The sequence below is a fragment of the Ambystoma mexicanum genome, chromosome 8, assembly GCF_040938575.1.
Source record: "Ambystoma mexicanum isolate Mex_15411 chromosome 8, UKY_AmexF1_1, whole genome shotgun sequence".
In the NCBI taxonomy this organism is placed as follows: Eukaryota; Metazoa; Chordata; class Amphibia; order Caudata; family Ambystomatidae; genus Ambystoma; species Ambystoma mexicanum.
This window is the reverse complement of record NC_090929.1, coordinates 201,085,203-201,099,319: the sequence shown is the minus strand read 5'-3', so window position 1 is coordinate 201,099,319 and position 14,117 is coordinate 201,085,203.

Genomic DNA, 14,117 nt, shown 5'->3' with positions numbered 1-14,117 from the left:
ATTTAGCACACATTTCAATGAAATGCACCAATCAAAACCATAACTGTACACTTCATATAATCTCCTCAATAGAACTCTGCATACAGATTGACAAACAACAGCTGCTCTTTTGAGAACAAGTTTTCACTAAATAGTAAGTGCATTGTGTTTATTTCTCTATTAATAGCTTTTATTATATAAACGTGTTTTAAGACAGAGCACGTTTTTTCTCACAGAAATGGCAAACACACTTGAGTGGTTAGAGGAGAACTTCCCAAAAGAAAAAAATGAGTGACAATAACACCTCTAAATATACACAATACATATTTTAATGTAAACAAATAATGTAATTTGTACACACCTTACTAAAATAATAATTTCTCGTTTTCTTACAGTACATCTGAAGAAACCACACCCCAGTTTAATTTTACACAATCCCAATAATCGCAAAGAGAAGCCCTATCCCCAACTGTAAATAGTCAAATCATGTTCCCTATCACTGTCCTTCATGCACCTGTCCCCATTGTCCCCAGTAATCATCGCCATCAAATGCTGAACATTTTAATCAAAGACGCTTTGATGAAACCTCACTCCCTTCCTCCCCTCATCAGTATTGTACAGAAATTCCTAAATCTCCCATTTATGTTTCCCATTCCGCTATCCCATCCCTTTGATGAATACATGTATTTATAAAACTATAAATGGTTTGCTTATCATTGTGTAATATTGTTTTTTTGGCACATTTTGAGTCTGCGGACACTATGGCCTCAGTCCGAGGTGGGCGGTAAGGGGTTAACGGTGTCGGTAAGGATGCTGATGCCGTTAACCCCTTACTGCCGCATTACGAGGTCCTTTCGTGGGTCCCGCTAAGAGCGGCTGGTTTTACAAGGCCCCCTTAGTGGGAACCGCTAAAGGACTGGCATGCTAACAACTAGCCCGTTACTAACGTGCCCATTGTTAGCATGGTCCCCATTCCCATTGAGCCCCATAGGGGCTCAATGGGAATGGGGATGGGTTCCCTGAATGGGGAAATACCGGGTCCTCCAAGGTTGGAATGGCCCGGGTTTCCCCAATCAGGGAATCAGGACCCAGTATGCGGTAAGGGGATAGCCATGGTGCTAATAGCACCATGGCTACCTCTAACCTCAGAATGAGGCCATATGACTGTCCGGAGTGTTCACACTCAAAATGGAGGTTTCCATAGACAGTCTTAATGTCCAGATATGTGCGGTTTCGCATGACACACTTTTAATTAGTTTGCAGACACTGCGCCTGTCCTATGGACACCCAGCGCATGCAGCCTGCGATTCCCACCTGATGGGTGTCTGCGGACGGGCGTCAGGACCATGGATGGTTGAACTTCATCATGTGACCGCACCCGTGTGGCGTGACCGGAGTGTCCACAAACAGTGTCTGTGACCATGGACAGTTTAAATCTACATTTTCCACCAATCTACGGTGTTTCATGTTGAAACTTTACCCTTGCACAGCTCACAGACCCATTCTTGATTGATCTGGCAATTTGTTACAACTTTGAAGAACTATTTTCGACTTGGTTGTCTGCAGACAGCACAACTGTCTGTGTTCAGAAGGCACCCACACATTACTTTTCCTCATTATCAATCTGGCTATCCAGGAGAGAGCATCTTGCAGCATCTGCATTGCAGATTACTTGCAATACTGCACCAATGGCATCTGCTATGGCCATCTCTGCTTCCCAACCACCCCCATCACCACCACCACCACAATCACCCTCTGGAAGGCCTGGGCAGGAGAACAGACACATAGATAGAGATGAGGATCAAGAAGAAGAGGATGAGGTGGAGAAAGTCTCTATCTCCAGTATTCAGAGTTAGTCCTGGGTGTGGCAATTTTTTTACGACCATTGGAAATGTCCCGAACGCTTGTGCAAGCAAGGTTCGATGCACTGAGTGCAAAGTTGTACTCAATCACGGGAAACCTGGCTTGTATTCCTAAAGGACAACTTCCATGAGGTGCCACACCAAATCTAACCATCCGACTGCTCTGAAGAAGGTGTTGAGGAGCACCTGAATGCCTCTGCAGGAAGTCCCACCCTTATTCTGCCTATATGTTGGAAACTGGAAATTGTGTGTGTGCATCACCAGTGATGGTGCAGATTACACGAAAAGCATTTGAGACAAGGCATCCACTGAGAAAACCCTACGTGAGATGGCGGTAGGGTAGATCCTCAAAGAAGTGTGAAGATCTGAAAAGGAGAAGCTAGTGATGTCACAAGCAATGAGCGTGACACACTGAGAAGGATGACCGAAGAAGAGAAGGCATAGACCTAATAAAATCTGATAGCAAAGTAAAGGATTGAGAAGAATTCCATGTGCGGAATGAAGATTGCACATTTGAAGAAGCACTGCAGAAAGTTCAAGCCATTTTATAACTGTACAGATGGCGCAACTCAAGTAGACTAAGTGATCGTAAAGGCTGGCTATATGTAGTGAATAGAGGGCAAGGCGATGCCACCAATATGTATATAGAATCTGGACATTCGATGTCACAATTTTAGTAAGCTCAACCCATGGAGAAAGGAGGATTCATAGCTGTGTGTGTGTCACAGCAAAGAAATAATCCGAGGCTTGTAGATGGACCAAAGGAAGGCTGCTTTTCCTGGTGTCAAGGGCTAAGGCAGCCAAAATTGGTTTTCAGTCCTTGAAGAACAGTGAATGTGAGACGCTGAGGCATGCCTTGTTAAATTGCAAAGAGAGAACACCATGAGTGGCAAGCTTCTTTACTCAAGACAATTAAATGCTATAAAATGGGCTGATTCGTGGTCTCCTGTCACATGAGTCCAGGATAGAAATAGAAGTGGACATATAGACCTGAACCTTGATAAGAACATACTCACACTCCCTCATATTCCCATAGAAGAGAAGCAGCTGCAAGGCCAAGTTCAAATACAATCTGAATGGCAGAAGGCATGAGCGATGAGAGATGTTGGGTTAATTGGGTGGGGAGGTATGGTCAAGTCTACCCACCAGCACCTGGGGTACCATCGTACGTGCTGCTAGAGAATCAAATGTTTCAGAATGGTACAAGTGTGCCAACAAATTATAGAGGGCCATAGAAGTGCTTTATGGTTTGAGAGAAAATGAAGTATTGTGCTTCTAATAACTGTTGAAGATGACTTGCACTAAGGGAGGGCGTAAGCCCCCTGACTATAGAGACCCAATTACAATACAATCTCCTATAGAAAGTACACTTAGGTACTCTCCTTAGTTCTATCATAATCCCGCATAGGTTTTCTTAGCTTGCCACGTAGTATGATGTCACGTATGATGTGTTTTCCTTATACAAGTACTGTTTTTTATGAAATGCTTTGAGACTATGCTGTGCAACGGTCGTTGATGTACGCTGTACTCCCTGTTTATTTAATTGAGAATAAAACAGAGACATTTTGACAACTTCCTGAGTCGGTCTTATTAGTGGTGTAAGAGTTCTTCTGCATCCCGCCATTTTATGATGTGTTACCTTAATTAAAAGGACCATAAGGGTTCAAAGGCAATACCTTTCTCAGGTAAGAGTAGGTTGACATCCTCAACCCCATCATCTTCAACTGCTACTTTTACCACAAAGGATAGTCCTTTGGGGCAGAGGATCCCAGCAGTGGCTTCACAGGCCATATAAAAACCATTGACCATTACCTTTCGAGGGTCAAATTTCTATCTTCGTACTGTGAAGCACAAATCTGTAGGGGGGGTCAGTTTTGGAGTGTTTTTGAAGCTGCACTCACGGAACATGAGAAATACTGCCCCATATTATATTTAATGCCCTTCTAACATCTTCCTCTGTCCACCTGCTCCTTCATCTCTATTGTTGGTACCCCAGCCATTCCTTCCCTCCTCTATCTTGCCTCTCCTGCAAGATAAAAGGAAACAAATTACAAAACCAAAAAAAAGGTTTCTTTAGGAGCTGCCTTTCACAGTTAAAAAATAGAGTGAGAAAAAAAGTCAGAGGCCCCTTTGCAGCCTGCATAGTCCACAGAAAGCACAGTAGTCTACGTACATCTACAAAAATTCCAGGCGTGGGGTGAGAGGATTCCAATTATTTTAATTGTTTTATGGTAACAAATGGTGACTGTTAAAATAACCTTTTTTATGTGTTTTTGGTTTTATGAACTGAACTAAGAAACATTTTACTGAATGAAATCATTTCTTCTCACTTTCAGAAAAACTGCTTCAAAGCATTTTTAATGTTTTTGAGAAAAATCGGAATACTGACATCAGTTAGATGGACTCCATCTCTCGAAAAATGTTTCCAATATCATATTTAATGTTCTCATTAATCAAAGATATCATGCCAACATCTCACAGAAAAGTACACACAGCTTTATTGACGTTGCACCTCGCTTTTTCAATTTTTTTGCATTAATAAACCCAAACACATCCACATCTGTCTCTGAGCAATGCAAGAAAAAAACTATTTTTTAATTTGGAAACATTTCTTTCAACTTTCCCAATGCCTCCTTTATTGCAAACTGCAATGAAATTCCAGTCACATAACCCAAACTGTTTCTTCCAAAATGAAGACTAATAATGTCCGGATGTTTCAATTGAACCATATTTGCACAAAATGGGAGCAAGTCCACCCACTTCATCACTCACACTCCATACCATGATGCTTCAAGTTCATGGAATCCAAGATTTTCCACCAATACATACTGCTCTGCATAGACCTTTAACCAATGGACCCAAGATTCCCTCAAAGTCCACACACTCTGCTTTCTCAAACACATAACCACAGCCATTGTCAGTCCTCTCACAACTCCTACTAACCAAACTCCTGCTACCCTCTCTTCTTGTATACCACACCCAGGAAACCTGATTGGCTGATTCCCCCAAAGTCCGCTGGAAGGAGAGTGGGATCCCGCCCTCGAGAAGTGCAGTCAGCTTTGAGAGAATAATCTTTTCTCAATCCCCTGCTGAACAGAGCAAAGTAATGTAACAAAATCCCTAGACATATCCGGTACTAGCACTTAGAGTGGGCGCTAACTGTTGGGGTACCCAAGATTGAGTTTCTTTTTTTAAAAAGTTAGCATCCTAATGAAGTACAAAACACATGTCGACAATTAACTAGAAAATATTTCTGTACCTAGTCCCCTTTTTTCCAAGAGGACATTGCAACAACAAAGTCCTTGTCCCATAGCTATTGTATATTTTTCTGTGTGAAATCCCCAAATAGGTCATTTGTGTGACCATTGCATTTTTGTGTCATTCTATCTCCTTAATAAAAGCACTGAGTGTAGATGTGGGCATGTTTATTTCTGTTTTCCCTGATACAAACAATTGAAACAATTGAAATAAATTGTCTGAACTCATCTGTCAGAAAAGATGTACTGTATACCTTTCAAAATCACTGAATACTAAGCCCACACATTTCAAAGGTTTTTGAATGTTTACATTTGATCATTGATGAATTGTTATATATGGGTATCTTAAGTATATATTATGTCTGTGAGATACAAAGAATAATCCATTTTTAAACAATGGAAAATAATTAAAGATTTACTGGTGTATTATGTTGGCATTGATTAACCACTGATAGGTGAGGACTATTACAACAATTGTGATAGTGTAAAGGAGGGGTAACCAATGTCCACACTTTATACACTTCATATCCTGCTTTCCTGACTTGAAACAGGAATATAGGTAAATGCCCATTATTTTACAAAAAAAATGTGCTTATCCAGTCCTGATGTTTTCTGTACAATCTGGGACTTTGAATCCAACCTTTATAATATGAAAAGTGGAACTACAAATCCCACCTGCAGATTAGAATTAACTATGTTGGCAAGTATGCATATGCTCCTAACATATTAAGCTTCTACACACTAACTGCCATTTAAATGTGTACTACACATCTTTTCAATAAACTGTTCTTCTCTTTTACAAAACTTTACACACAGAGCTTCTATAAATGCACATACACATTTCTTAACTGTCATGAAAATGTTCCTAAAGACAATCATTTGTAAATGTCCAGCAATTTCATTAACTGCTAATTTCATTAACTCTCAGTAACCTTGCCAAAATCTCTTCCCAAAAAGAATTGCCCTAAACAAAGACCTTCCTCTACCTAAGGGCAGAACAAAACTAGAACCATCAAAGGAGCTATTATAAATGCCAGATCCCTCATGGCGCATCCCACAGAAATCACAGATATACTCACCTTGGATGATTTAGACATCCTAGCTGTTACGGAATCCTGGCTTCATGACGCGGCTGGCCCAGCCCTTAGGCTAGCCATAACAGAGAACTATGAAATTCCTAGAGCTGACAGTCCCAATGCCAGAGGCGGAGGCCTTGCTATTATAGCCAAAACCAAACTAGCACTAAAGCTAATCACACCTCCCGATATTAAATCTTGTGAGTTACTCTCAGCCAAACTCCCTATCTCAGATAATAGTAACCTATCTATATTCTTAATATGTAGACCTCCTGATCCAATTGGCACCTATGAAGAAGACCTTTTTAGTCTCCTCACTAACAACATCAAGGATACCTCACAGCTCCTATTGTTAGGAGATTGTAACCTGGGATTTAAGGACCCAAAGGATAAACATGCCCTCTCCATTGAAACCGTACTGAACGATCATGGCCTAACCCAAAAAGTCCTTTCCCCTAGGCACATAAAAGGGTGAATATTAGACTGGGTAGCCAATCTGAATTGTGACATTACTATCACTATAATAATACCTCAACCATGTACTGACCACCACCTGATTAACTTCCTAACTACCATAGAGACCCAAAAAAAACAAAACATTGAATTAGTACCACCACTCCCTACAAGTAGTAAAAAAGACATCACTGTCGAAAAACTACTTCCACTCGTCCTACCCACCCTCTCCTCTACCACTAATAATACCAACCCAACCTCACTAATAGCAACGTTCAATGATAATATGATTAAGGCTCTTGACACTAAAGCGTCTATCAAGCTTTGCAAAAGTAAACAAAAGGCTGATCTCAATATTGGATCAGACCCCAGTTTAAAGAACTAAGACTCCAAAAATGGAAGCTCCAAGCCATCTGGCATACTCACCCACTACATTAACCAACTTCGCCAATATGTACAAAAAGGAAATAGTCTTGACCAAAAAGAATATGTTCAACAGACAAATAGCCAAAGCAAATTCCAACACCAAAGAGCTCTTTACCATCCTGAGCGAAATGGAAAACCCTATTCCACCCATAGACAACGCCCCAAAAGATAAACAATGGTGTACTAGCATCCAAAATGCCTTATCCAACAAAATAGCCACTCTGCAAACTAAAATAGATGCTAAAAAAGCCTCCCTGTGCTCCACTGAGATACCTTCCTCCCGACCAACTGCTACAGCTATCATGAATACACCCTTCAGATTCACCAATATATCTATATTGGAGACTGAAAAGGTTATTCTCTCATTGAAGCCATGGAACTGAAACAGCGCTAATTGACTTAAAGACAAAAATCGACGAGTCGAAGGACAAAGGTAAAACAGCTATGCTACTCCTCCTCGACCTCTAGTCAGCCTTTGACCTGGTGGATCATGCAGTCTTATATAAAAACTTAGAGTCAGCTGCTCACTTCTCGAGTTATGCCATAGCCTGGGTACAATCCTTCCTAGCTAACCATACAATGAGAGTGTTTGCCCCCTTAGCCTCAGCTGACCCAATCCAAATTACCTGTGGTGTTCCACAAGGCTCTTGCATCTCACCAACAATGTATAACATCTTCACTAAGCCACTCTTCGACAAGCTTGACAGGTTGGGCGTCACATATACCAATTATGCGGATGACACTCAAATACTGATATCCCTTTCGGGCAACTTTGTCGAAGACATGGCTCTGGTGAATAGGATATACCTCCTCATTCAGGCATGGATGGCCTCACACGGCTTCTGCCTGAATGACGACAAAACTAAGATCTTGTTGATTCGGGGCTCTGACTCCAACCTAAAAAAATGTAGCCCGAGCTACTCCTCGTTTACCATTGACGGTAATGTAATCATTGTAGTAAACCAAGTTAAAACACTAGGCTTCTTCCTTAATTTTACACTATCCTTAAAAAAACAAGTTAGCTCACTGGCCTATTCCATAGCTTACACCTGTAAACTTATCAGGGCCTGCAGACCCTTTTTATCCAAACCCAGCTGCATTACTCTTGCTAAAGCACTAATAATGTCTAAGTTAGACTACTGTAACACCTTATATGCAGGTGCTAACAAAAACATCCTTAACAAAATACAAATATTACAAAATAATGCCTTGAGAGTAGCCTTAAACATTCCACGTAGAGAACATACATCCAATTTCAGAAGGGACCAGCATTGGCTAAAAATCAGTGGCATCTCTCACCTTTAAATGCCTCATCAATGGTGCTCCTCCCCATCTTTCAGCCAGACTAACCAGAAAAGTCTGTACCCACAATACTAGATCCTCTACTAACCCCTGCCTAGAAATCCCTAAATTTAGACTATCCAAAGCTGGGGGTTCCTGCTTCCCAGTCAAAGCTGCACTTGCCTGGAACACACTCCCTGTTGATATCAGAGCGCAACAGACCTTATTTAGCTTTAGACGTAATCTACTGGCTGCGTACCAGCGACATCTACGAGACTCTTTTACCTTATCCATTTACGTGCCTGACTCTGTAGAAAGTTGTGTGTTCCATATGTGTACACTATCATTGTCCTCATCTATGTACCGCCTGATATGTATGTATTACTAATGTTTTTGACTCATCTATTGACCTTTCTATTATGTAACTAAGCTTTAAATATTCTTGTAACTGCTGCGCCCAGCAACCTCAGGGTTTGGTGCGCATTACCAAATAAACAAACAAACAAACAAACAAACAAACTGTTCTTCCCAACAGCTCCTCCTATCTTCTTGAATAGCAACCTTGCTTACTAAAAGTACTTCATCATTACTACATACCCCCACTTGCTTTCTTTTACAATTACAGGAAATATGCACTTTGCTGTTTCATGGAACAGCCATAGAATTGCTTCAAGAAGGAGAACACATGCAAAGTAAATACTTTGGGAATGAAGTTGACTTAGAAAATTCGATAACTTCAGAATACATTACCGAAAAACTCATAAACACCAACGTCATAACAAAGACATACATGTTATAAAAACAGCACAACAATAGTAGATACAGACTACAAAATAGAGAACAATGAGAAATCACAATGGTTCCCATTAGCTTCATAACTAACAGCAGAAACTAAATAGAAAATAACTGACCCCTCAATAGTTTGCATGTACCACAACACAAACCTTGACAATAACCAACATCCATCATGTGTTATCACTAATAACTGCTGTCCAACAATTTAACTTGTATGAGAGCATAATAATTCAAACAGTTCACTCATTTCAAGCTATAATACACTTTCAACTGAAATCAGCCAAATTACCTGCATCCAAGTTACTAATGGGCATCTGTGGCAAATTGTATGCCATTAGATCTCAAAGAAAATGTAGGAGTACAGTGACCAATAGATCAATCTTTTATTGTACTAGTTAATGGTCTACCAACAAAAGACAAAATATATTGGCAACAACTAGTTGACTTAAACAAAGTTAGACAAGCCCTACAATATCTAAAATAAAACAATGAATACTACAAAGGTATAAATATAATGGAAAACATAAGATAAACCACCCAAATAATTCAAGACTCACCAGCAACTGGCCAATTTGAATGTGTAGAACCTATTACTGCAGCCAACATTTTAGACCATTATATAATTCACCCACTACACCATTGACAATGCATTAGAAACATAACAAATGCATCAAGCCAAAGGATTCCCAATGAGCATATGGGAAAAGAGTGTAGAAGCACATTCTTTCCTCTACTCTTTCCTACAGCAAAAGGAGGAAGATATGATGAAAGGCCCACACAAATTAGTGCATCAGAATATCGCTCTTTAAGAATGTATTCTGAAGACCCTAGATTCAGACAAAATGTTGAATGCATTTTCCACCTCCTCGTCAAAAGTGAAATAGCAACTCTATATTATGGAGTTGCACACATTATAAACAGGCTCTAACTTTTTAAACATGTGCGCTACCCAACTGCTTCAAAAGATAAAAGACAAACATGAAGTTTTGCAGTCAAGTATCACAAATCTATTGGCAAACATATGTGGAACAAAAGAATAATGGATCCAATGTCACTTTGCTGTATGTTGTATGCTAAGGAGCCTAGGCTCACCCACATGGTTTGTTACTTTAAGTAGTGCAAAGGATGCATGAGATGACTTGCATGACTTCATACACTCTGCAAACCAAAATAAAGACGGAGTATATATAAAAACACCAGGAGAACTCTGTTCTCTTGACCCTGTCTTAACCCAATAAATGTATCAAGATACTTTAACCATTGCTTCATTGTCATGCTGCACTTTATCTGCAATAAAATTAACCCTCTGCTGGGAGAAGAGAAACACTTCTTTTGGAGATAGGAATATCAATCGAGAGTAGCACCACACATCCACATGCTTCTGTGGATAATACATGCTCCTCAATTTGGCCATGATAGTGACTCCACTGTTTTATAGTTTATTGAAAAAACATTACCTGCAACATCCCTACAGAAACCACAGATAGTGACCTACATACACAAATCTTATGCTTACAAAAACACAAGTGTGGCACATACTGCCGACATAGATTTAAAAACAAAGGCAAATACTATAGCAAATGTTGCTTTGATTTCCCTAGTCCAGTTTGCACAAAAGGACAAGTAAATAGCCTGATGTCTTCTGTTAGACACAGCGTAAAAGGCACATTCCCTAAAAACACATACACCATTAAAAGGCACAAAGTATCCAAATACATCAATTATTACAATCCAATCATTGCCCTCTAGTGGAATGCAAAAATAGACATACAATACATTACAGACAATTCCACTGCAGTTACAAGGTATGTCACAGCCTCACCGAATCCAAGAATACAGAGTTAAAAGACCTCTTGGATAACATATCATCTGACAAAACACTATAACAAAAATTGTAAAGCTCCAATATAAAAATGCTCTCGCATGGACAATGCAGGTGCTACAAATCTGCAGACTGTTTAACAGGTACAGCCATATATGGCAAATCTGAAAACATTGTCTGGCTAAACTTTGGTCCAGCTGCATTCTGAAAAAGAGAACTAAAATCCTACCAAGCAATAGAAAACATACCCACAAATGATCCCAACAGCCAGGATATTTTAAAACAATTTAATTGACACATACTACCCAAACAGAAGTGCTGCTTTGGAAAATATGTGTCTGTACGCCATTGCCAAAAACTCCACCTGCAGAAAAAATGTCACACCAAATTAGATAACTGGCAAATATTAAGTCATCATTTAAATCTCCACAACATAGAAAACTGTATTACATGGCCCTACTCCAACTTTTTAAACCTCAGAGAAAAGAAGAAGAATTATTAGGTGAATGTGACTCATTTGAAGCTGCATTCAAAGCAAATGAAAGCAGTATAACAAATGGCAATTTCAAACAATACAAAGAAATATTGGACAATGAATGCCAACAAGAGGAAGAAATTGAAGCTCAATTAAATACAGGCACTCCTGAAGACAGCCAACCTTCCCTTACACGAAGCCAAGAACCTCTTGGAGAACTACTCATTCTAAATGAAGCAGAAATATCCATGACTGAGGTAGAAAATACCATGTATCAATATAAACAATCTGAGGAATACTTGTCTGTGCTCGAATCACAGCAAAATGATGGACAACTCAACATTTATCGTCACTCAAGAAATTGAACATGGTTTTAAACATGAAACTAAAACCTATAACTGTAAACATTATAATCCTCTGCTCCTATATGTAAGTGGTAAAGCTGATTGTGGTAAAAGATTCTTAATTAAAATAATCAGCACATTTCAACAAAACCTACCTTTAGACTGTAGTAACTCAACAAAATCAAAAATTCCAACCCTTGCAAGCTGTAGTCAATTCAACAAGACAATGTTGAAAAAAGAAATGCAACCCATACTTCATATCAGCTCCACAGACAAACTAGAAGTGCATGGTATGGCACTATGTGTCAGCAAGTGACAGCCAGACTAAATAGCTTAGAAAAATGTATCTCTATATTAGCTGGATTGGAGAAAATATTGACTTTGTGTCTAAAAACTGTAATTCTAAAATTCTAAAACATAACCTTGACATCGAGCAAGGTTTAGTCAATGGAGCAATTGGTAGAGTTGTTGGCTTCCAAACATATTTGCATGACAACAACATTCAGTTTGTCAGCATCCACTTTGACAAACTTGCAGTCATTCAAATAATTGGCTGCAGAATAGCATGTTGCCTTCTTTTCAAAGACACGTACGTACACACAGAACAATTTTCTCTATTTCTTGCATATGCTGTCACTTTTCACAAATCACAAAGTCTAACCCTAGATCAAGCACTGATTGACATTGACAGCACAGACTTTAAAGAAGGTATGAGCCACGTAGCACTTTCACGTCTGTGTACACTCAATTGTCTGTTCCTAGATAACTTTGATGCAAATAAAGTCCACGCTGACATCCCTTGCATCCTGGAATACAACAGGCTGTGTGCACTATACACCCCCATCTAGATATGTACCCTGTACCTCAAAAAGGGAAACCTTTAAAAAGAGAACGAATGCAAACAGAATCTATAACAGCTCTCCCAACAATACTGCTAAAGAAACAACAACCAACTCCTTCTGCATCAAAGATTACAACCACAAAACTGTCTAGTACAAAGTCAACTGAACGTCCATTGGAAAACAAAGACACACATGTCTCTTCTCCAGAAACATTGGCAGGCCCATTAAATGATCCACAAACAGAACTCTCTGGTCCATTTAAATTCAGAAACACAACTGGAGTAAATTGTTAAGCTAAAGCAACAATCAATCTCCTTTTTCAATTGCACCAATTGTTCACAACATTTACTTAAATGGCTCGGACCAGTTGTGTTTTCAAATGCTCCTCCTTCATGGAAATGTCACAAATAATCCTAACAACACTTACAGTGTCTCAGGTATAAGGCAAGAATTGGACTACTGTGCAGGAATGGTCAGATTTAACATAAACACACAGGAAGATCCACAAGGATTCCTAATGTACATAATACAAGTATGTGAAACTAGGAACATCCCTCAAAACAAAATCTTCAATACCACAAAAGCAAATCTTCCAGATTTCATACACGTGGAAATATACATGCACTCTCTGCAACCATGTTTCACAAACGCACATCCTTAATGAACAATTTGTATTGTATCCATACCAAAGTCTGAATCCATTGCATTTCACCAACTTCTGCAGAATGCAAATCATGTGCCCTTTTTGCAATTCAGACAATCTTTCCAACATACAAATGAACTCATACTAATGCTTCTAAGGTACAATGCAGCTGGTACCAAAAATAACTGTAAACTTACAGGTTTCACACACGTATCTCTTGAAAAGAAAACCTTCACAACAGGAGGTATTATATACCACACTGGTGCCACAACCACTTCAGGACACTATACTGCATATGTAAAAAAAGGAAGTGGTTGGTGTGAATGTAATGACTTATCCTTCACTCCAAAACATAGGTTACCAGCAAATCTAACAAATTCCTACTTAATATGCCTTCAACCCAAATTTAATGACTAAACTGTACCACAATTAACAGTTATCACACACTAATAATACTACAAATGTACTTTTACAAGTCAATATATAGTTATAATACGTCAACAGGTATTTAACTACTTAAAAAATACCCTGCATTGCAAAACACTTCAAATACGCCATCACAATTCTTACACGACAAAACATCTTCTAAACTCTAATATAGTTAGAATACGCCAACAGGTATCTATTGTAAGCATTCCCTTAATCACAACAAACTTCAAACAAACATACTTTCACACTTATACTCACATAACTGTAATCAGGTTTTTTTATTCCATTATGGATTTTTTTATGAGGGTCTAAAAAAGGAAATGTATATGTACAGGTGTATACAATGAAAGCTTTTAAACTATCCTGCTTAACAAATCATACTTTATTTTCACAGAAAATCTACCAGAAATTCCAGTTTCGTACGCTATGGAAC